Below are 11,619 nucleotides of genomic sequence, written 5' to 3'. Positions count from 1 at the left end.
AACGTTATCGAACTTTTACCCACCCATTCCACCCCACCACCCCACCCCTATACGCTACTCCCATGCAGCCTTTTTTAGTGACCAAAAACCTACATGGACGAGGTCATATGTAAGTGAGTAGACCTGGCTTTAGGGCACACTGAGCTGGTCCCATTGACCATGAAATATTTTGGCTTGGCCTTCTTTGTGTAGTGTTCAGTCCTAGCCCTGACCCCCCACTCACAATATCCAAGAAGGGAAATTAAGGTCCTTTGTCTGCTGCCATCAGCCAACTGAACTAGATTCAGTAGCTTTGTTGGACATAATGTTGATGAAGACTATGAAAAAAGAGAAAATCAAAGCCATCTATTTATTGATGCTTCTTTTAAGTCTGATTTAGGCAGAAAAATTCAGGGCAGGCACATGCTAAAGGAGAAGCAGTGAGGAAACAATAATTTGGAAAAGTAAATGAAGAGAACTAAACTGTGGCAATATCCATAGGTGGACTGGGAGGGCTTTGGTTGCTTCCCCTAATCCATAATCCTTTTTAATGGCCCCTCTCCACAAGCCCCTCCAAGGAGCATATCATGTCATTTAAAAGAGAACATGTGCAATGCAAATACAACTTCTAAGCTTCTAGAAACAGACCCCTTTCTGGCCTAATTGTTGTCTCCCTGTCTCACCTACAGACATTACAGAGCTGGCCTGGGCACATGTGTCCACACTGGAAAAACTTGTCATCAGTCACAAGCCAAGATAATCCAAGGGAAAGATTGTATTTTAGGGAGCTAACTGTACTGGTACCCCTATCGCTGTTGGACAGACAATGGGGTTAGCCAGCATCATGGTAATGTTCAAGCTCAGTGAACACTAAGATGGTCAGAAAAGAATGAAAACATTTTAATAGGAGACAAAGTGTTACTTCATAATTGATACCAGTAAGGCAATGGAGAGATAACTTAGCAAAGAAGTTAATATTTTTTGAGCATTTACTATTGGCCAGGAAATACAGTCAGTGATTCAATTCTTGCAAAACTCCCATGAGATAGGCATTCAACTCATACCTTTCTAGAAGAGAAAAAAAAAGTTCAGAGAGACTAATAGTTTTCCCCAAGAATGAAGGACAGAAGTAGTGGAGGACCTGTATTTTGTTCCAAAAAAAGACCCCTCCTGGCAAACAGATACATTCTAGTTAATCAAAACTATGAAATATTCCTCAGCAATAAAAAGAGCAGACTATTGATGGATGCAACCACAGGGATGAATTGCAAATTCCTGAATGAAAGAGGCCAGGCCAAAAGAAAATACCTATGGAGTACTTATGATTCCATTTATATAATATTCTAGGAAATGCAAGCCAGTATATAATTATAGAAAGTTGATCTGTGATTGCCTAAAGATGGCATGAAGGCAAAAATGGATTATGGTGAATATGAGAAAACTTTTAGGTGATGGTTATGTTTGTTAGCTCGACTGGTGATGGTTTAACAATTGTATGCATGTATTTAAAAATGATCAAACTGTGTAAGTACTTATACTATTGTACTTCAGTTATATCTCATAAAGACATTTATAGGAAAGTTGTTTTAAAAATTCCTTAACTAGGGGCGCCTGGGTGGCTCCGTGGGTTAAGCCTCTGCCTTCAGCTTGGGTCATGATCTCAGGGTTCTGGGATCGAGCCCCGCATTGGGCTCTCTGCTCAACAGGGAAACTGCTTCCTCCTCTCTCACTCTCTGCTTGCCTCTCTGCCTACTTGTGATCTCTCTCTGTCAAATAAATGAAATCTTAAAAAAAAAAGAATTCCTTAACTAAATTAATTAAATTGAATTAAGTTTCTTAATTCTTTATTTTGTTCATACTTCCATTTTTATGCTTCTGTATGAGTGATATATTATAAAAACTCATGTAGTAGAGAATAAAAAAGCTATTTCAACAAGACTGGAAATAAAAATCTGAAGAAATAAAAAAAGAAAATCTCATCTCCACTATTTCATAGGAATATAATGACAGCTGCTTTGATGAGAAGGATTTTAAAATGTATCAAATTTGGCTACTAATATAGACATAGGGAATCTTACCTCTACTTCTAACTTGAATAAGATGTAGAGTATTATACAGATAACTGTTTTTTAAAAAAAAGTAAATGCATTTTCCATATATCCGAGTATAGGTCAATAATCTTTTGATTTTATTCTGTATATTATTATTATTAAAGCTATTAATTTCATAGCCAATCAGAAAGTAAACACAATAACAAAGTGAATCTATGAATCTGATATTTTTGAGGATGCTACTATTAAAATCACGAGTTTTTCAGAATAAATCATACTAAAATCTGTATGGAACCACAAAATACTCTGAATAGCCAAACCAATCTTGAGCAAGGAAAACAAAGCTGGAGGTATTACAATTCCAGATTTCAGAATGTACTACAAAGCTGTAGTAATCAAAACACTATGATACTGGGAAAAAATAGACACATAGGTCAGTAGAACAGGGTAGAAAACCCAGAAATAAGGCCGTGATTATATGGTCAACTAATCTATGACAAAGGAGGCAAGAATAGACATGGGAAGGGGGCGGTTTCTTCAATAAAAGGTGCTGGGAAAACTGGACAGCTCCATATAAAAGAATAAAACTAGCCCACTTTCTAACACCACACACAAAAATAAACTGAAAATGGGTTAAAGACATAAATGTAAGCCCTGAAGCCATAAAAATCCTAGAAGAGTACACAAGTAGTAATTTCTCTGGTACTAACTGTAGCAACATTTTTCTAGATATTTTTCTTCAGGCAAGGGAAACAAAAGCAAAAATAAACTATTGGGACTGCATCAAAATAAAAAGCTTCTGCACAACAAAAGAAACCATCAACAAAACTAGAGGGCAACCTATGGAATGGGAGAATAATATTTGCCAGTGACATACTTGATAAAGGGTTAGTATCCAAAATGTATAAAGAACATATACAACTTAACACCAAAACAAACAAACAAATAAACAATCCAATTAAACAATGGGCACAGGACCTGAATGAACATTTCTCCAAACAAGTCATACAGATGGCCAACAGACACATGAAAAGAAGCTCAACATCACTAATAATCAGGGAAATGAAAATCCAAACCACAATGAGATATAACCTCACACTTGTGAGAATGGCTAAAGTCAATAACACAAGAAGTAGTAAGGGTTGGTGAGAATACAGACAAAAAGGAACCCTCATACACTGTTGGTGGATACTGGTACAGTTACTATGAAAAAAGTATGGGATTTCCTCAAAAAAATTGAAAATAGAAACACTGTATGATCGGATAATTATACTACTGGCTATTTATCCAAAGAAAGCAAAAACACTAAATCAGAAAGATATATGCCCCCTTATGTTTATTGCAGCATTATTTATAACAGCCAAGATACAGAAGCAACCTAAATGTCCACTGATAGATGAACAGAAAAGGAAAATGTGATGTGTGTGTATACACACACACACACACACACACACACACACACACACACACACATATATATACACAATGGAATACTATGCAGCCAGAAAAAAAGACTGAGATCATTACATTTGCAACAACGTGGACACATCTAGAGGGTATTAGGCTAAGTGGAATAAGTCAGATTGAGAAAGACAAATACCATAAGTTTTTACTCAAACATGAGTAAAAAAAGCAAAGCACAAGAAAATGGATAAATAACAACAAAAAGCAAAATAAGACCTATAATTAGAACAAATTGATGGTTAACAGAGGGAATGAGGGTGGGGAGATGGGCAAAATGGGCGAACGGGAGTAGAAGGTACAGGTTTCCAGTTATGGAATGAATAAGTCATGGAATAAAAGGCACAAGAAAATACATATAGCCAATAATATTGTAATAAAGATGTTTGGTGACAGATGGTAGTTATACTTGTTGTGATCACAGTATAATGTAGAATCTTGTCAAATCACTATGATGTACACCTGAAACTAATATAACATTTTTGTGTAAACTGTACTTTAAATTTTTAAAAAGTTAAAAACAGGGTACCTGGGAGGCTCAGTTGGTTAGGCAACTGCCTTCAGCTCAGGTCATGATTCTGGAGTCCCATGGTCGAGTTCTACATCTGGCTCTCTGCTCAGCAGGGAGCCTGCTTCCCCCTCTCTCTCTGCCTGCCTCTCTGCCTACTTGGGATCTCTCAGGGTCAAATAAGTAAATAAAATCTTAAAAGAAAAAAAAAGAAAAGAAAAATCTGGGTTCTTTTCTGAGTGCATGTAAGCCTTGATATTTCAAACTTAAAAAGATGGTGTGTCTGTTACGTTGGTGAGGGAAATCACTTAGGCTAAAGCCACTATCTTCTGACCAAGAGCATGAAGCTACTGTATTTACATAGTCTGGCCACATGCCATTTATAGAACATGTTGCTTCCTCAGAGTTTGCACAAATTTCAAAGTCAAATCAACATTTGCATTCTTATAATGATTTCACAATCAACTCGTTATTTGCCTAGTGATGAGTTACTGTCAAAAGGCCAGGTTACTTAAAACACCTCTCATCTGGCTTCCCCACCTATTTTCTTGGGGATAGGCTGAAGAAAACACTTCCAGAATCTTCCTTTTACAGATATTTTTGTTAGGCTGACTTCTCCCCACTATAATATTAAGGTGATTTCTCTCCCCACACTTCCTCTTCTCTCGACATTACTTCCTTTCTCCATCTTCACATTTTGTTGATACCTCAAAGACACTCTAGTTTTTCTCTTTATTCAATTTCCCTCATATTTTGTGTTCTACGATGACATTCACTCAATACTATTTCATAATTGTTCTCGTATTTCCTAAAGTTGGTAGTTTCTAACTTTTCAGAGCACTATGACACAAAATCTCTGAGAAGAATAGATATGACACAAAACCTCCTCTTAAAGATTTTCACCAGCAGAAAATAAATGATCCATTCAACATTTATGGAGAGTCTCCCAAGTGGCATGTACTATATCAGAGGCTGGAGATTTTCCTTTTTTCTTTTTTCTTTTTTTTTAAATCAGGTGTCTTACAGGTTGGTGAGGATGGAGAAACAAATCAATAATTAAAGGAGAATACTGTTGTGCCCAGGTGGGGAGAGGAGCAATGGCATCAAACTCTGGTGGAACTGGGAGGTGAAAAGAAAGTCTGCAAAGTTGGGGCTGATGCTAAGTCAGGACAGGCCAGGCATTTCAGACAAAGGGCTCAGCAATGCAAAAGTATGCAAAGAACTGTGAGACAACGTGGAGAGTGAAATGTACTATCAAGAAAAAACATAGCACCAAGAAAGCTCAAGGAAAACAGAAATGATGGCTTTCATGAAGAAAACAGCATTTAACCTCAGCGTGAGTGAGTCTGTCCTCTTGCGAGCCTCTTGGGGGGCTGAAGGACTGACTGAGAGCCCCTTCCTTCCAACCCAGCCAGGACTGTAAGGGGCTGGTATTCTAGATGCTCTGAAGGAGCGATGAAGGAAGAGGGGTTTCCTTGGCATAATACACAAATGTGTTGTATAGATAAAATGAGCACTAGAAAGAGAGTGCAGGACCTGTGGGTGGCCCCTGCCCGCAGAACCCAGGGATGTGCAAGAGGAAGGAGAGAAGACAGAGGAGGAAGGAAATCGAAGGGGCTGAAATGACAGCTGTACTAATGGCCGTGAAACTTTAAACTGTTGCACTTGAGGGTTTGGAGATGATTTCTTTCCATCTGTCCTGCTAGGAGCCCCATACAAGGTGGAGAAGGCCATTCTAGGCAAAATTTTTTGAGTTGCATTTGGATTCCACTTATAACCCTATCTCTTCACCCTCTTTCAACTACTCATTTTCTCCTTGCCTGTGTCCTACTACTCTGTTGTTCTTCCAGTAGACACTCTATGATCCTTCTCATTTTGGGCTGCCAAAGCCCCCCACTGCAGCACCTACTCAGGTCCCATCTCATCCAAAGAGTCAGCATTTCTGAAATTCCACCATCCATTCTTCCTTACGTATGTCCTTTAAACATCTGACCTCTCGGTGAATCACTAAGATGTAGAATGGAGGGAAATGCTTAAACTAATTCCCATAAGGACATCAAGGACTGGTCAGACTTCCCCTTAACTCTCAGGGGGGCATTTACCTGCATCTCAGAATCTCTGGAAACTCTTCTGACTACATGGGAGAAATATCTTGCAACAGAAGAGCCACAGTCAGTCTACTCCAAGTCTGATCTTAAGTGAATTCCAAGGGAGGCAGCACTCGTGATCAGGGACAGGACGCTGGCATTACATTCTAGTAAATGGTGTTTCCTGGAGTTGTGCGATGTGAGGGCCCTGCCATGGTGGCCTCGTTTCTGAGTGTTTATGGAAGAAGGCCCTAGGGGAACAAACTCCATTATGAAGGCTGCCCAACCTAGAGGCAAACCCTCACACCCCGGGGTCCAGCATGACTTGGCTCCCAGCATCAGAGAAAGGATGTGCTTGCGGGAACATACGCATCAGTTTCACAAGGTGCTGGTCAGAAAGGCAGGGAAGACCTGCAGTGTGTGAGTTTTTCTGTGTTATTACTCCAGGAACATTCACAGGCCTTTGGAATAATTCTGTTGTTCCACCCCAGTTTTCTTCCCTCATTGACCCTCAACTTTCTCTCTTTCATAGAGCAAATTGTAAAATCAATAATATTTGTCTCTGCTTACTTATATCCCACTTAGTGACATCTAACATTTTGTTAACTACAAGTTATATTAAGTTTCCTGTGATCTAGATGCTTATTCAGTATTCCCCTTGTTCTTCCTATAACATATCATCTACTCATTATGATTATCATAATCATCATTATTATCAAAATTTATTAGAGAAAACAGTGTTGTCTGATGCATTTACATTCTTGCAGGAGGCACAGAGAGCTGTGGTGAATGACTAATGAAAATATTGAAGAATTAGTCCGTTTTGCCTGTGTCTAAAATATCCATTGATTTCACAAAACTCTCCAAATAAATATCCCTGAGTGAGAAATTGAAATGTAAATCACTTAGGACTGGCTTCACAATTTCTCTAGACTTCCTGATTTTATTTGTACCAAGCGAAGAGCGAAAGGAGCTTTTGATATTGCACTAGTTCCACTTTCAATGCTGCTTTAAAAACAGGAAACTGTGATGATAATGCAGTTTGCAAGAGCCATGCAAACTGGCTCCATTCAGCCAACGAGGTTCCGTGGTATTCTGGGTCTGATTCTCCCACTACCATGGCCGATACCCAGAGAGGAGCGGATGTGATAACTCGTCTAATCGTAAATTTCATAGCTGCTCTGTCAATTATTTGTTGCACTCTGTTAATTACACCAAGGCTCAGCAGCTTGCCCTTTTGAGTTAGAAAGTGTATTTTTGACATCTCTTTCCCATGAGTAGCATTAAAAATAAAAGTGCATGAAGAATTATTTGGGTGAGAAGAAACTGAAAAGGCACGATGATACCCTCTCCATGCTGCAGAGCAGAGCAAAACAAAGCTCAACTAGGCCGAGTGTCCTCCCCACAGCGCCACGGCCCGGTCAAAGCAGCTCCAGGACAGAACCTATGTCCCGCTTCACCAAATGTCCTTGCTTTAGTCATAGACCCCCCGCAAGCCAACTGGAAACCATGTATGGAACTAGAAGGTAGGAAGAATTCTGAAGGAAGTCTGACAGAGATTAGGGAGATCATATGATCGTCATAGAGCTATATTCAGTATATATCATGTACATCTTTCAATTTAAGTGTTTGGAAATCTTCCTGTGCTTCCTCACAAAACAATAGAGACTTAGCAAATGTTTACTGAATATATAAATGGAATACAAATATAGGAAATCCCTAATGCCAGTGTACATAGCCTAGCAAGGCCAATTGGAAAATGTCTTTGATCAAGTCCATTTCTAATTCAAAAAAATATATCTAGAACTCACTCTGGCCAGTGTTTCTAAGGTCCAATGAACTCTGGTTATTGCATGATAAGTTGGGGCAGGAAGAAAAAAGAAAAAAAAATAGCAATGTTTTACAGGCTTTCTGAGGCCCATCCTTGGACAATAAAAGGAATTTTTAAAAATATAAAGAATAGAGGCGCCTGGGTGGCTCAGTGGGTTAAGCCACTGCCTTCGGCTCAGATCATTATCTCGGGGTCCTGGGATCGAGTCCCGCATTGGGCTCTCTGCTCAGCAGGGAGCCTGCTTCGTCCTCTCTGCCTGCCTCTCTGTCTGCTTGTGATCTCTCTCTGTCAAATAAATAAATAAGATCTTTAAAAAAATATATAAAGAATATTTTTTTCATTTCAGAATAAGCCTTTTTTTCTTTCTTATAAATTAAATGAGTATGTTTAATGACCATTTTAAAATTTAGCAGAGTTATTCATTCTGACAATAGAGAATGTCTTCTTTGACTTTCAAATTCCTTTAGGTGCTTCATATTATTTTTCCAAATAGAAGGACACTCTTGCCTGACGTGGATCACCACCGAAGATGTTGTGAGAACTGTCACAGAAGCAAGCACCGAGTGTGCCACAAGGAAATTCCCATCCCATGGGTGGTAGCCTCAATTTTCAACATGTGGCAAGTGAGCTATCTGGTCACCCCAACCACCAAGAGCTATGGTGCCCTCAACACACAGGAGCCCTCTGTGGACGTATGACTCCATTCCTTTCCCAGAATGTGTGGGAAGTTCTATTTCTCCAGGTCTGCTAAGGAGTTCAAGGAAACTCCTCAGACAATATTACTTCTGTGAGAAATTCATTTCTATCCCCTGGAAAGATTTTATGTTGATCTGTGGTAGAGCACGGTCTGTTTGTTCCCCTATGGAAATGACTTGTGGCCGTGGTAGCTCCAGTAATGTGTGGCACAACCTTTGTGCTACACTTTCCTGACAGGTCAGTAATTAACTTGCATCACAATTGTTTGTCGTCTCCACCACAGCAGCCATTTACTAAAATAACATTTTAATTTCAGTTTCCTTCCAGTTCACTTTCTTTTTCTTTTTTCCCTGTGGCTTCTACATCTCTATTAAGTCTAATTTCCCCAGACCATTTCCATACGCGGAGAGAGTGCAATAAAACTCAGTTTCAAAAATGTCAAATATAATGAGAAAAGAACATCATAGTAAAGGAATGTGACCATAGCCACCCCATTGGGTAACATTGTCTTTGACTGGGCAGGTGTTATATATAGGAAATGTGGTAATAAGGCTTTGCATTTATTTAACTTAACTTAATCAGGGAATCAGGGTGATATTCTGCATTTACTGACAAAGTCTGGCAAGTCAGCTGCATGGATAAACTAATACAGTTATTGTCATTACCCGTGGGCATTCAAATGGTGAAAATGACAAGTAAAATACATTTTTTTAAGTAGAATAAGTCCCAGACAAAATTGTGTGACAGGCAACTTTGATCTTTTTTTAGATCATGGTATCTTGTTGCCATCTCTCATCCCCTGGGGACCTTAGCCTTCTAGTCTCTGTCTTATTGGAAGGAAAGCAATAGATTTACATTTCAAGTATTTATTGAGACTCTACCTGAAAAATAGACTTTTTAGGTCCCGCATTTTCTACAACAATTATTGAAAATCCCAGGAACAGATATTAGCACGTTTGCCCACCATGGATTCTGGATAAGAGTGCAAGGGCGGATGGGACTGAGGAAAATCTTAAGGCGAAGGTGACATTTGACCTTGACGTTGTATAAAAATAAGATCCAAAAGGCAGAGAAGGGATATGAAGGGCAATATAGGCTGAGATCACCAGATTTAAGGAAAACAGGAGTAAACATCCACAACAAATGGTGGGAAATGGGAGGCAGGAAAGTGAATGAAAGATAGTCATTAGGGCTAGATGAGGAGAATCTTGCCATTTCTAGTAAAGAATCTGGCTGTTGTCTTATAGAGCCCGGGAACGTCTGATGATCTGTTTCAGGCATAATGACCTCCCAAAGGATTTGTTGAAGAGACCCCCAGAGAAATGGATCCCCAGCCTCTGCAGAATGGTAGCATTCTCATGGGATGCTTCTTAATGAACTTCCAATCAGGATAAATAGCATAGCATCTATTTGTGAACACTGATCTTATGATAAGAGTACCCAAGAAGTGATCTGGGAAAAAAAAATACTCCAGAACTTCAGGAGCCTCCTTTTGAGCCTCCACGTGTATGTTTAATGCTTCCAGTCACCAATGAAATGAAGAGAGAGGTGGAAACTTCATAGGAAGAACACAATGAAGCACTTAAGGAAGAGATATCAAAGGGTACAATTCTATTATGAGGACAAAGAAGAAAAATGAAGTGAAGATTAGTAGAACTGCTTCTGAATTTCCCTCCAGTGATCAGGTAAGTAGTACAAAATTGAAAAGCAAATAGGAATAAAATGCCTGTGCTATTGTAATTATGTTTAGGCAGCATAAGAAATTTTATGAAATGGCAATCTCCTGATACACAGGAGAACCATAAGGGGCATAAGTAATGCAATCCTCCCTCTGTTTCCTCTGTCAGTTTTGACCTAATCTAGCAAGAAATGCTGAGCCATTTTCCGCCTCTTGCGTACAAGTATCAATTAAGGGAAAACAGGGTGACTATCTTAGGGCACTGGATGATGAAATGTCACTTAAGGAGAAAACATTGGCTGTAGAACAAGTTGCACAGCAGCCTCAGTATGAGGAAACACTGACAAAACAAGCAGTCTCAGATACTTTCTGGGACAGGGCCGGTTCTCTGATCTTTGTTGGAGGAGTACCAAGGGCAAAAAGTACATTTCAACCTGTGATTGCTCCTTTCCTGGGATTTCATGTTCCATAGCATTTGCTTCCTAAAGGATGTGACTCAGTTGCAAAGTCCTTTCATCAAGCAGATTAAATCCTATCACGCACTGATTGTATTACACCGGGATCCCTCTAGCTCTATCTTGGCCAGCCCAGGTTAAAATATGGAGAAGCTGCATATTGTATAATTAGTGTTTGACAGTAATTAACAGGAGTCAGTAATTGACAGTAGTCAAATATGGCTGACATTTGTTTTATTTAGCAAATTTGTTACTGTATCCGATTAGTCTTTCCCTAATGCTCCTGTCTTCAAAGTCTGAATTGATTGGATTGGATTTCAGTGCCAAGAGGACACGTCTGAAAATGGACAGCAATGTCATTGTCCACTGTTGTGACAATGACACCATTAAAATAAAATATTTCAGTAAATTTCCTTTAATGCATTTAAAAAATTAGTTTCTCGCTCAGTAATGTATGCATAAAATACATTTTAAATAGTTTGTGTGTGTGTGTAAGCCTATGCTTGTGTACAAGGCACAATGAATTGTCACAAACTGAACACACTCGTGTAACCACACCCAAACTGAGAAACTCGACCTTGTTAGCATCTCAGACACCCCTGAAGCCGCCTTCCAGTCACAGTCTCCACCCACCCCACTAAAAATAACCATTATTCTGTCTTCTTAGTTTTTCCTATTTTTAAAATTGATCTAAATGGAAAACCTAGAGTATGTATTTTTTATTGATGAGTTTATTTCACTCAAACATTTATTTGTGTGGCTGATTGCTATGTAATATGCTTCTGTGAAGTGCTTATAAAAAACTTTTGTTAGTTCTTCTTTTAGGTTCTTTGTCCTTTCTGATTTGTAGAAGTTATTTTTATATTCTGGATA

At 39.0% G+C, this 11,619-nt stretch overlaps 1 protein-coding gene across 1 annotated transcript in view; it reads right to left on the bottom strand.

Moving 5' to 3' along the window:
• Positions 1–11,619, bottom strand: part of ARHGAP15 (Rho GTPase activating protein 15) — a 605,619-nt gene that overhangs the window by 577,347 nt on the left and 16,653 nt on the right. The gene's annotated exons all lie outside the window — the stretch shown is intronic.

Source organism: Mustela putorius, unplaced genomic scaffold, assembly GCF_011764305.1.
Source record: "Mustela putorius furo isolate JIRA1106 unplaced genomic scaffold, ASM1176430v1.1 tig00003867_pilon_pilon_pilon, whole genome shotgun sequence".
In the NCBI taxonomy this organism is placed as follows: domain Eukaryota; kingdom Metazoa; phylum Chordata; class Mammalia; order Carnivora; family Mustelidae; genus Mustela; species Mustela putorius.
Note: the sequence above shows the minus strand (reverse complement) of the source record. Positions and strands in the feature narration are given on the sequence as shown.